Source organism: Dromiciops gliroides, chromosome 4 (genome assembly GCF_019393635.1).
Source record: "Dromiciops gliroides isolate mDroGli1 chromosome 4, mDroGli1.pri, whole genome shotgun sequence".
Lineage (NCBI taxonomy): Eukaryota > Metazoa > Chordata > Mammalia > Microbiotheria > Microbiotheriidae > Dromiciops > Dromiciops gliroides.
The window spans coordinates 276,787,559-276,800,495 of record NC_057864.1 but is presented as its reverse complement, the minus strand read 5'-3'; the positions used below and the strand labels follow the sequence as shown (position 1 = coordinate 276,800,495).

At 35.8% G+C, this 12,937-nt stretch overlaps 1 protein-coding gene across 1 annotated transcript in view; it reads left to right on the top strand.

The window, feature by feature from the left end:
* Positions 1-12,937, top strand: part of LOC122755023 (dystonin-like) — a 646,765-nt gene that overhangs the window by 355,059 nt on the left and 278,769 nt on the right.

The window sequence follows — 12,937 nt, the reverse complement described above, 5'->3', positions numbered from 1 at the left end:
AAATAAAATCATAATTTGAATTGTTTATATGATGGATATTAAAAATTTTAAACTTTTATTTAAGAAGAAATAATAGATACTAGTTATTGACTTGAAGAAAGTATTTGATTTCATTGGGCAACCTATAGCCTTCTCAAACAATAACAAAAATAGCTTGACTTCTGTAGAGGGCTTTAGGATTTGCAGAATGTCTTATACATACTATTTGATACTCATTTGATACTTATAATTCTGTGAAGTCAGTGTTGTAGTTGTCAACATCTCCAGTTTAACTATGAAGAAACTGAGACTGAAAGAACTTAAGTGATTTGAATGGAACCTTGTAGTCTTCTACAAGGCATCTCCTATTCTTACATCAAAAATTATGACTCATAGTTCAGTTCCTGAGATAACTTTGTTTAGTCTTCCAATAGAATGTAAACTCCTATAGGGCATGGGCAATTTTATTTTAGTCTTTGTATCCCTAAAACTGAGTACAGTGCCTAGCACATAGCAGGCACTTCATAAATGCTTATTGATTGATCTACTGAGAGTGGCTATCGGCTCAAGTTGTGAAAGGGAGTTGTGTTTCTCAAAGGTGTTTGTCACTGTCATGGAAAGTGGTATGAATTCAAACAAAAAAATATCTCTTTTTATTGGGGAAGTTTTCCAAACTTTCTCCTGTCCTTTTTCCAATCCTTTCTCCAAATGATTTTGTACTAATTGTGTTAAATCTGAGGACATTATAAAGCCTCCCAGAAAAATCCATAGCTGTGTGAAAGAGATTGGTGTAACTATCCAAAATGGTAAGTCAAAATGAATGGGAAATGGATATTGCCCAGAATATACAACATACAGCTGGAGAAGCAGACCATTGAGTTAATGCATCAATATGTCTTTCTTAGAGATATGCTCCAGATGGGTAATGTCCCTCACCCTGAATTGACTAGGAGGCAATCAAGCTGATTGTGAAATTGTATAATGCTTTCAGTGATGCCAAACTGCTAAATGCTTCCAAAGCCAACCTCCTTGTCAATATGGTGTTATGTTTCTTTGGCTCAGAGAACATAACAGTCTTGGAAGTATGAAACAGATGGACAGTGTGAGGAATATATATTGGTGTCCTAATATTAGAGGCAGCTAGGAGGCTTAGTGGATAGAACATTGGGCCTGGATTCAGGGACACCTTAGTTCAAAATCCAGTTTCAGATACATAACAAACTGTGTGACCTTGGACATGTTACTTAACCTTTTCCTGCTAGTTTCCTCAACTATAAAATGGAAATAATGAGAGTACCTACTTCCCAAAGTTGTTGTGAGGATCAAATGAGATCCCATAGTGAGCCCTTAAGAAATGCTTGTTTCCTTGCTTCATATTAAACAAACAAGAAGAAGGTCTCCAATTTGTTGGGTAGATCCTTTATATAGAATGTATAGGAATATTAGTGGAGTATCCGGATGGATAAAGTGATTGGTCTGTCACAGTACTAAAGAAAAGCTTGAGAAAGAAGAAAGGCTTGAAAGTAAACGTCATCCTTGAAACTATAGTTTTTATAGCCATTATGAATCCTTGCCTGCTCTTGTCAGGTGGAGAGTTTAAAATCTTGTCTTCAAGGTTTTGAGGGAAAAGATCCTAGCTTTGCCAAATTTTATAGCTCTATAGTGCATTGTCCTCCTTTAACCCATTTTCTTGTAGGATTAGGGATTTAGAGCTGAAAGGGTCACCTAAATAGATAATACCATTTTACAGATGATGAGACTGAGGTCCAGAGAGGTGGTAACACTGACTTAACATCACATAGTGTAGTAAGTTGTAATGGCAGAATTTGAATTCTGGTTTTCTGACTCCAAATCATGATACTGTAACAAGATACTATTTGTTTTAATAAATCTTTTCTGGGAATTAATGTATGCTTCTGTATTGGTACAGTCCTAAGTCAGTTGAGAAAATAAGCTTATTCATCAATAGTTTCTAGACATCTAAGAAGTAATTGAGGGTAAGACAATCGATATTATAGTTGCAATAATTTTTAAAAAGTCTATTGCTTCTTTACTTTTACATAAGAAATTCTGATATGGTGAGAAAGCTGTTTATGCATGTATATATTTCACACACGTGTATACACATGCATACAGTATACAATGTTTGTCTATACATGTGTATGAATATGAAAACATATAATATATAGTATCTGCATGAACCCATACATGGATGCATATGGACAAGAGCTGCAGAAGATGAGGAGATGTGGAGTTGCATGCCAAATTAGTAGAGGGAGTACTGACATTGTTAGATCACAAACCATTGAAGTGGAAAAAAAATTTTACATTTGTTTTGGTTGGGATCTCTTTAACTTCATGGACCATATGCATTTTAGAATGGAATTTAATGCAAAGGAAGGCCATCTGATAGGTTTATCTCTGGAAGGTTAATCTCGAAAGAACCAAAAGGACCTTGATGTGAATTTGAATTGTCTATAAGGAAGGGAGCCCAATGGCATGGACTTGACAAAGGTGTCATAAGAAGTCTTGAACATTTTAGTGTCTGGAATTACAAGGTGTTATCAATCTTCCCCTCCTTCTTACCCTTTCCCATATTGGACAATATTAAAAATAATTAATTCACAATAATAATCATTGACATTTATAAAGCGTTATAAGGTTTTCAAAATGCCTTACATATGTTTAAACCTCATAACATCCTCATTGGTGGTACAGTGGATAGAACACTGAGCCTGAATTCAGGAAGACTCAAGTTCAAATCCAGTCTCAGACTATGTGATCCTGAGCAAGTCACTTAACCTCCACTTCAGTTTTTTCAACTGTTAAATAGGGATAATAATAGTACCTACTTCACAAGATTGTAGTAAGGCTCTAATAAGGTATTTGTAAAAGTACTTAGTACAGTGCTTGACATATAATAGGCACTTGTATTCCCTTCATTCTCTCTCTTATGTGATTTAAGTGCTACAGATGTTGTCCTTTTTATTTTTTAAACAAATGAGATAACTGAGGCTCAGTGATGGTAAGTGCCTGGCCCATTTTTACACATCTAATAAATGTCAGATTTGAGATTTGAAAGCAGCCCTCCTTCCAATAGACCACATTGTATATCAAGACATATTTATAGTGGGACAACACAATATTTTGGTGAAATAGTTCAGCTTTAACTGAAATGACATGTTTTTGAGTATTGAGGTTAAAATTAGATTTTTATATTTTTGGATTAGATATGACAAGATTTATGGCTAATTATAACTCTTATAGTATTCCCTTAATGAGACTTGACCACTTATCTAATACTATTGATACTAAAAGGAAAGCATAGATTTCATGAAGATAAAAATCTTTTAGATGCTGTTATATGCATCTTTATCTTGTTTGGATCACATTAAATCTTTATGACAAACATACAGTTTGTTTAAGTATTTTAACTCAGGAAAGGCATAATCTATCATTATTTGTACCTCTATAGTGTAAATTTAAATCCATTTAGCATCAGACATTTGTAGTACCTTAGAGTCCACTTAGTTCAATCCTCTAATTATACTTATGAGGAAACTGTATATATGTGGCTTGATTAAAATTACACAGGCAGTAAGTGGCAGAGCTTGATTTTGGACCCAGGTCCTTTGACCACATCAAGGATTTTTCCCCACTGCACCACCGTTAATATTACTAATTGTCTTGTCACCAATCATTTGCTATTTCTTTTTTTAAAAATCATTTGCTATTTCAACAAGTTTCTCCCTTCCTATCTACCTTTTTTCCTTCTTTATCATTACAGAAGGACCAGTATTTTATTTTACTGAATTTTTAGAGGAAATTTAAAAATTGTTGATTCCTTTACTGGAATGGAAGTACATCATAGCAAGTGTGCCTATTCTGCATGTATTTTTGGATTCTTTAGCAATATAAAAATTGGGAACATGTATAGTTAAACTTTATTTGTATTATACCTACACAGTTTTTAGATATCAGGAAATAAGTAGGTTGCTGTTATGGAAAGAGCCTAAGAGTTAGTTTGAGGAGACCTGGATTTGAATCTGAAAGTGATAATACTTAGCTGTATAACTAAAGTCACTAACCCTCTCTGAACCTTAGTTTTCCTTATTTGTAAGATGTGGAACTTAATGAGATTGTTGTGAAGATGTTTTTCATCCTAAAGGACTATATAAATGTGTGCTTTTATTATAAAACAGTTATTTTTTGAGATTTCTTTTGTTTGTTCATGAAAAAATAGAAGGGTATTATAGAAGGTTAAATTGGAAAGGGAATTAAGAGAACATGTAGCTTCAACAACTACATCTTACAGATGAAGAAACGAAACCTGTGTTTGAAAGGCACGTTGCTAAATCATTCCTGTCTGGTATCTGCTTTGTTATTTGCTCTCAAGTTTGTAGTGCTGGCTAATAGTTTCAAAGGTTGTTGCAAACTTTGACAGTGTGTGCTCATTATGTCAAAGAGCAAAGAAAACCGAAAGTTAAGATGTAAGACTCTCTGGACGCTGTCAAATTCCACATTTACTGACTGGGAAAGCTCCTTAACATTGCATTTGGATAGTGAGCAGTAATGTTTGTCTAAGAGGATTGGTGGCCAGAAATAAGCCACAGTGTCTAATCAGACACAGGGGCCTGCCTGGGCAGTACGCCATGACATTTCTTGTGAGTGTATTGCTCATAAGCAAAATGGCCTCGTGCTGAAGAGGATGGACATGAAGTCTGTGAGGGATTAGAATTCAAAGAGGAGTTTCAAAGTCTCTGGAAAGAACATCCGTGTGTAGAGGATTTGGAAATGAGTGACTCTGTGGAACTCTGATTGCCTGCAAATCAAATGGGGAATGTCTGTGGATGTGTAAGAGCAGAGAAAGAAGAGCAATATTTAAATCCTGCCAGGGCTCCCTTGAATCCTGAAAAATATTCCCCTGGAAGAAAATATTTCAGAAGGAAACCGAAGAAGCAAGTTGTAGAAGAAGCTGATTCGGTGCCAGGTCACGAAGATGAAGGAAAAAAGCAGAGGGATGTTCACATTTCAGAAAGGAAGAGATTTTCCCAGTAGACTGGTACTGGAGAAACCCTCTGTACTGAAGGTTACACTGGATGGTGACATTCTGAGACTGACTACGGAAGTTTCAGTTGACAGCATTAAGCAGAAAACCTTTGCTGAGTGCTACAAATAGGGAGTTTTTCAAGGTGAAAACTTCTCCAGCTAAATCTGGTGAAACAGAAGAAGTCAGGAAACTGAAAGAAAGCAGTTTAGAAAAAGACAGTACTCCATATTGTGCAAAGAGGAAGAAACACTCAGATGATGTCAACACAAGAGAATTAACATTCCAGAGGAAACTGATGTTTTTTATTTTCAAAAGCAGCCAGCCTGAACTCTCTTCATTACAATCTAGAAAGACCATCTGAAGAAAGTCAAAACTTATCAGGTCATTTTAGCAATGTCAAAGAATCACAAAGCTTGGAAAGATTTCTTCCTCAGGCAAAAGACAACTTTCATTTTGGAAAAAAGAGAAGTTATTCTTTTTGCACCAATTTGTCCTTTGCTTCCAGGGGCACAGAACTTGCTGCCCATTCATCAGATGGAAATGAGGTAAGTAGGACTTGGGTTTTGATACTGGAAAGTGTAAGTACTGTTGTCCATGTTTGGTTTAGATTGTGCAGTTGCATCTTCTTTTCAATTATGGGGATTTTTCTTAAAAAATGAACAAACAACCCACCAGCTTTAGGCAATAAAAACACCACCACCACCACTACCAATGATGATGCCAACAATAACAGCAATTGACATTTGCTTTAGATGGTTGCTTTTCTAGAGGTGACTGTCTAAAACTATAAATTGCAAAACAGTTGCAGATTTGAATTGGTAGTGGGAGTTTTCCTTACTTGGGAGCTTTTTACATCAATGTAGTCATAGGTGTGGACCAACTGTCATTATATAATGCCTTTAAAGTTTGCACAAGGCTTTATATGGACTATTTTATCTGACTCACAATAACCCACTGAGTGATATTACAAGCATAAAGATTATTATCTCCATTTTGCAAATGAGGTTTCCAGATAAGGAAACTGGGACTTATACTTGGTCATGCTCGTTCTAGCTAGTAAGTGTCAGAGGTTGGATTTGAACACTTTTTTTTTTTTTAAACTCCAAGTCCAGTACATTCCTCACTATGCAACACTGCCCCTTCTTCTAAAGGGGGTTTAGAGGGATATATTGCTTTATTTCTTTTTATTCCTCTAGTTCAAATTACATAGAGCTATTTATGTAAATATACCTGTGTTGTAGGTGTTATGAATTCTTTTCTCAAACGAGATAGTGAATGTAAAGTGCTTTGCAAATGTTAAAACAATGCCAATGTTAGTATCATTATTATTTATTTATCAATTATTTCTTCCTTATCTTGTTGGATGAAGGTCAGTTAGAAACTTTCCTTGGATAAGTCACTATCTTGCTGCTATTGTTTTAAATTTAGCTTGGAATGGTAGATTAACAGTTTGATCTTAGAGCCAGGAAAAATTTGGCCCAGTTCCTGCCTCAGAAACTATGTGACTGTGTGACTCTGGGCAAGTCACTTGCCTTTTTAATGCTCTCTTTAGTCAGTTTTCTAAGACTGTAGAATTGCATTGGTAGAGGGATTTCCTGACTAGGAAGTTTCTTACACTAAATAAACTACTACTTAATGATTTGTGGACTATTGCACATGTGGATCAAATGACTACTTTTTTGTAATTCAAAAAATGAGTAAAATGTAAGCTTATTTTTTGTAGTCTTACTGAAAGCATCTTCAGTTACAAATTGTGTCATAGGCAAGATGGCAGGGATAATATATACCATATCTTTATTCCCATGTGATTTAAATTTCTTCTGCTAGTTAAAATTATTTTGGGCTATTTTTCATTCCAATGATTTGGAAATCATGAAAATTTGTTATGATAACATCTATTTAAGTGTATTGTTTTTTAATTGCCAATGCTATGTCCTCGCTATGGTGGTTGTGGGTCACAGTTGGTTGATTTCTCAAGGATATTTTGAGGACTGTATTTGAACTCTGAGGATTTGTTTTCTGCAAATCCATGAAAGAGAGACAACTTTATTATTATCCTCTTCTCATATTTTCTTTAACCATTATTATTAATTATAGTTCAGGTCAGTGAATTGTAGTGACATTATTAATAGCCTTATGAAAGAATGTGGCATATTTATTATAACATTTATACACTGAACAGATTCCAAATTTCCATCTGTTTTTCATATATATGCAAACATTTGCATGCTTGCTCCCAAGACATTGTGTTATCTTGATCTATCCTATCTGGCTATTGCCTAGATAGAATTTTTTTAATGACTCAGCCTAAAATAAAAATAGTAATGCCACGTAATTTAGAGAGCCAAGCTTTGCACCAATGACCTGTGTCCATCTGTTGACAAAACTACTCCATCTTGGTTTTAATTTCTGAAAATGGATATGGTGATAATTTGTCTTCCTACAAAATGTAGCAACCTCAAATAATCTGTGTAAGCCTTCTGTTTTCTGTTGGTAGGAAGGAATTGGCAACTCTGCCTTATAGATTTTTAACTTTTGCCTTTGAAAAAAAGACTTTATTTCATGAATATAAATGACAAGTGTCAATTAAATTGAAACAATCTGAATTCTTGGAGAGAAGAACTCATTTGTCATTGCCTTAGGACAGAGGTTAATTTGCCCAGGGACAAATTATGGCTTTATTGGTAGCCTTAATGTGCAAAGTCATTGTTTATATTATCAAATGAAGTCCGGAATGAATAGCTGGTTTTAAAGTCCCAACACACCTTGTCAGAATTATGTCATTCCATCTATTTACATTTTATTGAGGTGAAGTGCAAAATCTTATACAATCTATTTTTGTATCTTTTTAAGGCTGGCATGGAGGGCAATGCAAAGGGAACCCAATTAATCCCTCTCTGCTTATGGCTGAAATTCTTTTTTGCTTTCAAACCCAGCCTAATGTCTGGGCTTTGGAGTAATTTTGATGTGGCGATGAAGTGAAAATAAAATTTATTTTCTTTCATCAATGCAAATCCTCTACCTGTAGCTTTTGATACTGCTACATTAGAGTTACCCCGAATTTATTTCCCTCATTCTTGTGTCTGGCCTTTTTAAAAAATATCTGCCTTCAAGAATCCTGAATGACTTCTGGGTGATTCATCTATCCAGCTCCATAACTTATATGGAGAATTCCTGTGAAAGTAATCAAAAAGCCTGCCACCTGAATTTTGGATACTTGTTTCCTTCCTCTTCTCTGCTTATCCATACTTTTATCTGACCATTTAAAAAACCCCAAAACTTTCTCATTCTTCATGATATACTTGATCACTGTTTCACCCCCTCCCCCTTTCCTTTTTTTCCCAAGTATTGGGCTTCATTGCATTATAAAATTACAATATCTTGCCAGTGTGACAGCAATATCTACCATGGAAACATTTGCTGTTAGTCTGAAGAAGCTTCTTTCTGTCATGTTCTCACCCATTTCAAATCTAGGGGAAAGAAAAACAGCAAAAATGTAGGTGGTTCTTTCTCTGCTGTAAAACTTCACCAAAAAGAACAATTGTATTTGTACCCATATCTGTATTTTCTATTTCCTGTCAAGTATGTCATTATTTAAAGGGAAAAAGGAAAAAAGGTGATTAACTGTTTCTATTTATTACCTATGTTCTTTAAACCTGTGATGAGTATATAGAAGCACAAAATCTTAGTGTAATAATGGAATGAAGAGGGCATTTAGTCTTAACCATACAAGGTCACATATCCACCAAGTAACTGTATTCCTAAAGACTGTGCTTAAACTTCTCTTCAGCAGAATACATACTTTCTCCTGGCCAAAACAGTTTTCCTTGGACTCATGTCCATTTTGCTGTAAATCCCTGACTTCCTATCTACTTTGCAGCCAGATCCCTGGCCTCTTTGGTTCAGTTGAGGACAGATTCCTGGCCTCTGCTCTTAATCATACCACTCTGTGTATTATCCTTTAGGATCATTTCCACTGGTTTCCTTTGTTTTTTTACTTTACCATATGGTTATCTGACCATTGACTACTGCACATATGTTGGGTTCATTTGTTTTCATCTATATTAATCCATTTTGCCAAATAAACTTTTTAAAAGCTAATGAAGAATTTAAGAAAAATGAGAAAGAGAAGTATACTTATACTAGAAAGACACAGGTAGAAATTTACACATATACAGAGAAAAGTGTGAGGTATAGATAGTTCAGTTCAGGCCTGATAGGAAACAGGAGTTAGAGAGACAAAGGGGGATGCAGATAAGTGTTATAAGAGAGCCATATCTTGGATCTTGGTTCATCTCCTTTTCATATACTCCTGGACCATAACTCTATGTGACTAATAGCCTCTTTTCCCCAAAAACCCATTGGGGTACCTGCCCCCCATGTGAATTGTTTCCCCAAGTTCTGTTCATCCTTCCTTAGAAGAATATATATGCATATGTGTGTATTTATAATATGTTTTCTTTGTATATATTTTAGTTCTTTTTTATACTTTAAGCTTCATGAGGGCAGTCACCATATCAGCTTAAACTAATCACTTACTTTTTGCTCAATTAAATTGTTGAGGAAGTCATATAAATGCCCCCGCTTTCAATTACCTTCTGACTAATCCCATGAGGGGTAAATAATCCTGTCAATTTTTTTTTCTTGTCTTACAGAACCTAGTGGGCCCAATCTCCCTATACATAGATGATACTTCTCAGGTAGATAGAAATGGTAGCACTGAATGCTACTCTGCTGAGGCCATTCTGGTCTTAAGGTCTGGGTTTTAGGAGGCTATGCCAGTGGAGAAAGAGCCCTGTTGGGTTCTCACATGTTGAAAAAGACTTCATTTATTAAGCACCTATTATGTTCAAGGCAGGGTGCTGAGTACTAAGGAAATGCAAAGACAAAAAGTTCAGACCTCCTGCCCTTGAGTCCCTTAAAGACTGAGAGAGACAAACTGTACATATATAGGAATATGCAAAATATATGCAAGGTGACTTTGGGGGCTGATAGTAGCAGATGGGTGTTTCAGGAAAAGCTTTACCTGGAAGCTAGCTCTTGAGCTAAGCTTAGAGGCCAGTGATAGTTGTAAGAGATGGAAGTATGTTTTAGAATAAGGCAAGGTTCTTACATTTCTGTATCATGGACCTCTTTGGCAGTTTGAGAAACCTATTGACTCCTTCACAGGATAACATTTTTAATGTATAGAATAAAATATATAGGATTACAAGAAACCAATTATATCAAGTTATCAAAGTTGTTGTTAGTTTTTTTTTAAAGAAGTTCATGATCACTAGATTAAGAATTCCAGATATAGGGGAAAAAACCACTAGCTTTTGAGTAAGAGGACCTGGGTTTAAATCCTACTTCTGATGACCACTGTCTGTGTGATCTTGGTCAAGTCACTTACTTCCCTGTGCCTCACTTTCTCCTTTTGTTAAATAGAGGAATGACCTGTGATTGACCTTTTATCTCTAGGTTGTGATCCTGTAAGCTAATATGTGTGAAATACTTTGATTTGATAGGGGTGCAGTGAGTAAAATAAATCTTAGTCTTTTGCCCTCAAAGAGTTGGTATTCTAGTAAGAGAGTTAATATACATAAATATGATTTTGATAAGGTGGGTTTTGATAAGATAGAGGAGAGAACAGAACAAAAATTTTAAGAAAATCTGAATAAGGACAGCTCACTTTCAGCAGAAGGATCTTGGAAGTGTCATAGAGGAGGGCAATCCCTGAACAGGACATTAAAAAAATTCAGTAAGCAGAGATATGGAAGGAATATGGTTCACTCAGTGGCACAGAATTTCATAGATCCAGGAAAAGGAAAATGAGATTGAGAAATAGTTTGTATCCTAGTTTGCCAAGAACTTATATGCTGAAAGGAGAGTAGTACAAAATAATAATGGGGAAGGTATAATAGAACCAAATTGCAAAGGACTTTGAATGCCAGATTAAAAATTTTATAGAGTTGTCAATAGAGAGTCTTATAACTGTCAACCTGGCATTACATTTCTACATTTTACCCCATATGGCATATGAGGTGATGCAGAGAATTGGGTATAAGTAGGAATCATTTTATTCTCCACATTAAGACGTTATCCTTCATCTTTAATGATCTCAAGTATTATTTCTATGAGAATGACTCCCAAGTCACTTCATCTCCCCTAGTTTCCTTGCTGAAGTACCAGTGCTATATCACTAATTGCCCTTTTGGACATTTAAATTTAGATGTCCAATAGACACCCCCAACATATTCTGTCAAATTGGAATGGGCCATCTTTACCCTCCCAAAACTTACCGTTCTAACAAATTCCCCCAATTTCTGTTGAGTATATCATCATGGTTCTAGACACTCAGCTTCCTTGAATCATTGTTTCTTCACTGTCTCTCACCCCGTATGGCGCAATTATTGACAAGTCTTGTCAATTTTATTTCTACAACATATCTTGCATCTGCCCTTTCTCTCAACTCACACAACCACCATCTTAGTTCAGGCTCTTTTCACACTTTTACTGGGTTACTACAATGTCCAACATATTGATTTTCCTACCTTATGTCTCTTTACTCTTCAATCCATCCCACCACCACAGTTACCAAAATTATATTTCTAAAGGACAGATCTGGCCATGTCATTCCTTGCTTAAGAAACTCAAGTGAATGCCTGTTATCTCTAGGATCCAATACAAACTTCCCTATTTGAAATTAAAAAAAAATCCTTTATGATCTGGCTCCAATCTACCTTTCCAGCCTGATTATACATTACATCTCTTCCCCCACTCTTCAGGCCCTTGTTGTCTTTCACATATATTGCATCTCTCACTCTTTGTATAGGCTGGCTTCCTGGGGCTGAAAGCACTCTTTTCCTCCCCTCTGCCTTTTAGAATCCCTAGTTCCTTTCAAAGCTTATTTCAAGACCTCCATAAATCAGAATCACCTTTTAATCTCTAGTCTAGATCACAACTCATCCATGTCTTTTTTTTTTTGTTTGTTTGTTTGTTGTTGTTGTTGTTGGTTTTTTTTGAGAGGCAATTGGGGCTAAATGACTTGCCCAGGGTCACACAGCTAGTATGTGTTAAGTGTCTGAAGCGGATTTGAACTCAGGTACTCCTGAATCCAGGGCCGGCGCTTTATCTACTGTGCCACCTAGCTGCCCCTTCATCCATGTCTTTTTAATCTGTGTGATTCCTGTCCAGATTTTTCCTTAAATTTTCCCTGCCTTCAGGCAGCATAAAATTAAATCAATGAGACAAAGTATTAATATACACAAAAAGTTGAATATCCATATCAGAATGAAATAACCATGTAAGACCACTCTAGAGGAGACATCCCTTGGAGACATTTGGATTAATTTCCAAATAAGTGGCCATTGACAATAAAATCTGTGCTAAGAGTTCATTGGCGGGGGTGGGGGTGGGGGGGAATCAGAAGATCATCAGGGGTTGACAGTGCATCATTGCAGAAAGATTTGATCCGGGGTTTGAAAATTAGTAGGACTTGAATATATGGACAACAACAATGAAAGACTATCACGTGGAAGGAGGAATGGTATAAACAAAGTATTGAACGTAGGAAAGTACAAGGCATATTTAGGGAGCAGTTTGCAAGATATATTGAGAAGGCACTTTTCCATTTCTATCTTTATATTCATCCTTGTTATCTCCTCCAAATCCTTTACTATAGACACCCCACTCCTGTCCTTGGGTCATATTAACATAAGTAATATTTAGTCAAAGGAGATTGTTCCATTTCCTTACATTCTTAAAAACAGGATATTCTACTATGTAGACATGCTAAAATATAGGCATTAGTATAAGAGAGGTCATGTGGTATAATAGTGAGTTGGCCAAGGGACTTTTTCCTCCCCAGGAGTTCCCTATAGCAATGAAGTCACAGTCTCTATCCCTCTTCTAGGAATAAGTAATAAT